The 5000-nt window shown below is 36.3% G+C and overlaps 1 non-coding gene across 1 annotated transcript in view; it reads left to right on the top strand.

Annotated features, from left to right (window-relative positions):
• The first annotated feature begins 4761 nt into the window (after positions 1 to 4761).
• LOC130657454 (small subunit ribosomal RNA) overlaps positions 4762 to 5000 on the top strand; it is a 1802-nt gene continuing 1563 nt past the window's right edge. The window contains exon 1 of the ribosomal RNA XR_008985143.1: positions 4762 to 5000. This exon is cut by the window's right edge and continues 1563 nt beyond it. This is a non-coding gene — a ribosomal RNA (small subunit ribosomal RNA).

Genomic DNA, 5000 nt, shown 5'->3' with positions numbered 1-5000 from the left:
AGGGTTTTAACAAAGAAGAAATGTAACATACAAAAAATGTCGTTGAACGAAAATACTTCAGCCAGTCAAATTTCCGTAAATTAATGGAAAATTGAAATTCAACTGCTTATTTTGATACAAGAACAGCCTCGTTTGAGTTCTTGTTTCTTTAATACCTTTTATCTGTTCCCCGTGTACGTAGTGATAAAAGGGTTTTTAATAAAGAAGAACTGTAACATACAAAAAATGTCGTTGAGAAGAAATACTTCAGCACGTCAAGTTTCCGTAAAATAACCGCAAATTGAAATTCAACTGCCCGTTTTAATACAATACCAGACTCGTTTGAGTTCTAGTTTTTTTAATTCGTTTTATCTGTTCTTCGTGTACTTAGTGACAGAAGGTTTTTAATAAAGAGGAACTGTAACATACAAAAAATGTCGTTGACGGGAAATACTTCAGCAGGTCAAATTTGCGTAAAATAATGAAAAATTGAAATTTAACTGCCTGTTTTGATACAATAACAGCCTAGTTTGAGTTCTAGTTTTTTTAATTCGTTTTATCTATTCTTCGTGTACCTAGTGACAGAACGGTTTTAATAAAGAAGAACTGTAACATCCAAAATATGTCGTTGAAAAGAAAAACTTCAGCACGTCAAATTTCCGTGAAATAGCAGAAAATTGAAATTCAGCGGCTTATTTTGATACAAGAACAGCCTCGTTTGAGTTCTTGTTTTTTTAATTCGTTTTATCTATTCTTCGTGTACCTAGTGACGGAACGGTTTTAATAAAGAAGAACTGTAACATACAAAAAATGTCGTTGACGGGAAATAATTCAGCATGTCAAATTTCCGTGAAATAGCAGAAAACTGAAATTCAACTGCTTATTTTGATACAAGAACAGCCTCGTTTGAGTTCTAGTTTTTTTAATTCGTTTTATCTGTTCTTCGTGTACCTAGTGACAGAACGGTTTTAATAAAGAAGAACTGTAACATCCAAAATATGTCGTTGAAAAGAAAAACTTCAGCACGTCAAATTTCCGTGAAATAGCAGAAAAATTGAAATTCAGCGGCTTATTTTGATACAAGAACAGCCTCGTTTGAGTTCTTGTTTTTTTAATTCGTTTTATCTATTCTTCGTGTACCTAGTGACGGAACGGTTTTAATAAAGAAGAACTGTAACATACAAAAAATGTCGTTGACGGGAAATAATTCAGCATGTCAAATTTCCGTGAAATAGCAGAAAACTGAAATTCAACTGCTTATTTTGATACAAGAACAGCCTCGTTTGAGTTCTAGTTTTTTTAATTCGTTTTATCTGTTCTTCGTGTACCTAGTGATAGAAGGGTTTTAATAAAGAGGAACTGTAACATCCAAAATATGTCGTTGAGAAGAAATACTTCAGCAGATCAAATTTCCGTAAAATAGCAGAAAATTGAAATTCAACTGCCGGTTTTGATACAATAACAGCCTCGTTTGAGTTCTAGTTTTTTTAACTCGTTTTATCTATTCTTTGTGTGCCTAGTGACAGAACGGTTTTAATAAAGAAGAACTGTAACATCCAAAATATGTCGTTGAAAAGAAATACTTCAGCACGTCAAATTTCCGTGAAATAGCAGAAAATTGAAATCCAACGGCTTATTTTGATACAAGAACAGCCTCGTTTGAGTTCTTGTTTTTTTAATTCGTTTTATCTATTCTTCGTGTACCTAGTGACAGAACGGTTTTAATAAAGAAGAACTGTAACATCAAAAATATGTCGTTGAAAAGAAATACTTCAGCACGTCAAATTTCCGTGAAATAGCAGAAAATTGAAATTCAACGGCTTATTTTGATACAAGAACAGCCTCGTTTGAGTTCTAGTTTTTTTAACACGTTTTAGATTTTTTGTAGACCTGAAGAATACATATGTAAAACTGTGAATATGAAGTACCACGAGATAACAACATCATAAAACGATGTTATGGGTCGCGAAAAATGCTAAAACGCATCTTTTTCCTTGTTAAAACAGCAATTGTGAGAAATTGGAAACGCTATGATTCTGCAACGTAAAGTCAAATGGCAATTATTTTCTCCAGGCGTTGAGAGGTTAACGTGGTGAGTATTTGTGTAAAATATTGCGTTCAATAATAATTGTGCAAGGCCAATATTGCATGTTAAACATGCCAATACGTGCGTTTTCACCAAATTAGGGAAAAATCGGAAAAATCGGAAATCCCGAACGACATGTCGGATTGGCTTTATATTTGGCACAATGAACCATCTTGACATGACAAAGGTTCACACGAATTTTTTTTCAAAAAAACGCTGACGTCAGCATTTTATTTGGCCTTGAATGTTTGACATTTTAGGGCTTCTGGACCCCCCGCAGAGCCACAAATCGGGAATTTGTGCTCCTACCCGGTTTTAGCCTGAAGTGTTTTACATATCTGCCAAAGATTTAAGAAATACCTTCAATATTTCAGAAGCTATAGCGATTTACCTGTTTTTAAAAAGACCAAAAAAAGTAAGGCCCCAAAACAGGTACTTCCGGTTGACCTTTGACCTCCAAATTTTGCATGGTAATAGATCTCCAAATTTGCTACCATGAAATTCTTGTCCGTTTTTTATAAAAATGCTGACGTCAGCAGTTAAAATTTTTTGAAATTTTAGAATTTATGAAGGTTTGACCGTGCACTTTGTGACGTCATAAGTCTGGTTCTAGCCAAAGTCACACAAAAATATTCCGCCATTTTTCTTAAAATGCCTTTGTTTATAAGTTTGCTTTTTATGATTTCGTTAAAACGTTGTAGTTACTGAGAAAAAATTGTCAAAAAATGCATGTAAGAACCGTCCTATACAAAACACACTGGACGGTTTCTATTGTCAAAAACATTAAACTGTTAATAACATGAGAACGAGGCTTTCCAGCACCAAGGTTCTACAGGCAATTTTTCTTCTTACTAAATGGCCTATCCACTGACAAATATCTGCATCTACTTTTAAATGTTTCACAAAAGTTATTACTATTATATAAGTAAAATGATGACATTATGTTTAATAAGAGAGTATTATCAGATACGTATGTGTGTGAAACGGTGAAGTCTTAAGTAATAACTGGCTTGTGGCAGCCAAGCGTTCATAGCGACGTTGCTTTTTGATCCTTCGATGTCGGCTCTTCCTATCATTGTGAAGCAGAATTCACCAAGTGTTGGATTGTTCACCCACTAATAGGGAACGTGAGCTGGGTTTAGACCGTCGTGAGACAGGTTAGTTTTACCCTACTGATGAAGTGTTGTTGCAATAGTAATTCTGCTCAGTACGAGAGGAACCGCAGATTCAGACAATTGGCATTTGCACTTGCTTGAAAAAGCAATGGTGCGAAGCTACCATCTGTTGGATTATGACTGAACGCCTCTAAGTCAGAATCCGTGCTAGAAAGCAATGATAATTACCTCTGGATAATCTTAGGCGAACAAGAATAGAACGGCTTCTGTCGTTCCTAAGTCCCAATGCACTGAGTCGGAGAAAAACCGTCGAGGTGCTGCAACTATCAAAATCTAAAATTTCCAGAGATAAATCCTATGCAGACGACTTAAACAAGAACGTGGTATTGTAAAAAGTAGAGTAGCCTTTGTGCTACGATCTTCTGAGATTAAGCCTCTGTTCGACAGATTTGTCACTTTGTGACAAGTCCTTTTTTTAACCAACTGCTTTGTACCGTGGAGTACCAGTTATCTTGTGCTTACCTGAACTTTTTTTTTAAAAAAGGTGATGCGTGCGTGCTGTACCATTCATCTTTATCACCTCGGTTTAATATTTGGAGACACAGATGTATGGATTAAAAGTGTATGGATTAAAGGTGTATGGATTACAACTGTATCGATTACAACTGTATGTATAGATTACAAGTGTATGGATTACAGCAAGAATTACGGACTAGGGCTATGTTCAGGGTTAAGGTAAAGCCTAGGCTGGGGCCTAGGGGTAATGCTACTGCTTTGGATACGGTTGTGGGTCTTTTTTTTAAAAAAAAAATTTTGGTGGTGTGGCGTACCCTCTCACTTCTTCAATTTCTCAAGCCGTTTATGTGTTATGCCGTATTTTGTTATTTTCAGGTCCCATGAGGCTTAACCGTCATAAAAATATGTTCGGAATGTTGCTGGGCCTATCAGTAACAAACGCGCATGCGTTACGGCACATTCCGGTTAACTTTAAAAAAAATCGATTTTTTTTCCTAAGTCCCCACTTTAGTGTCAGAAACTGGAAAAACGTGCTATATAATGTAGAGAGGGTAGAACAGAGAAGCAATGAGAAATGAGTGAACTCGACTAGAGTTTGGTTGTTATTGTTTCTTTGTGACACAATCTCTTATGCGTTGGTATCAGAGTTTATTTGTGTTGCTGTAAAGACTGTTGAGTTGTCATTCAGTTCTTACGGTAATACGGCTCTGGCTCAAGCAATGAAATGCAAGTCAAATTTTGTTCTTGCAGGACATTACTTATGTGTGTGCACGGGCTAACTGCTAGTCAAGTAGTAGTTTGTAGTCTCTAAAGATAGTGATATCTTTCTCATTGGTGGCTCTTGTGATGTTGGCAGATGCTGTTCAACTGATCCTGGGTTACTGAGAAGGAACGGTAGAAGGGCAAACACTCTGAAGCGTATGAATTGCAGCTATTTCTAAAGAATTGGCTACGATTTTACGTTGACGATTGTAGATACGAACGCCTGCGCCTGCAACACGTTACGTATTGCAGGTTGTAGTGTGTTTAAGTGAATGTAGCTGCTTGCTATTTCACGACCGTAGTTACCTGGTTGATCCTGCCAGTAGTCATATGCTTGTCTCAAAGATTAAGCCATGCATGTCTAAGTATAAGCACTTGTACTGTGAAACTGCGAATGGCTCATTAAATCAGTTATCGTTTATTTGATTGTACTTTACTACATGGATACCTGTGGTAATTCTAGAGCTAATACATGCGAAAAATCCCGACTTCTGGAAGGGATGTATTTATTAGATTAAAAACCAATGCGAGTTTCGGCTCGT

Source organism: Hydractinia symbiolongicarpus, chromosome 1 (genome assembly GCF_029227915.1).
Source record: "Hydractinia symbiolongicarpus strain clone_291-10 chromosome 1, HSymV2.1, whole genome shotgun sequence".
Taxonomy (NCBI): Eukaryota; Metazoa; Cnidaria; class Hydrozoa; order Anthoathecata; family Hydractiniidae; genus Hydractinia; species Hydractinia symbiolongicarpus.
This window is presented reverse-complemented; position numbering and strand designations above follow the sequence as displayed.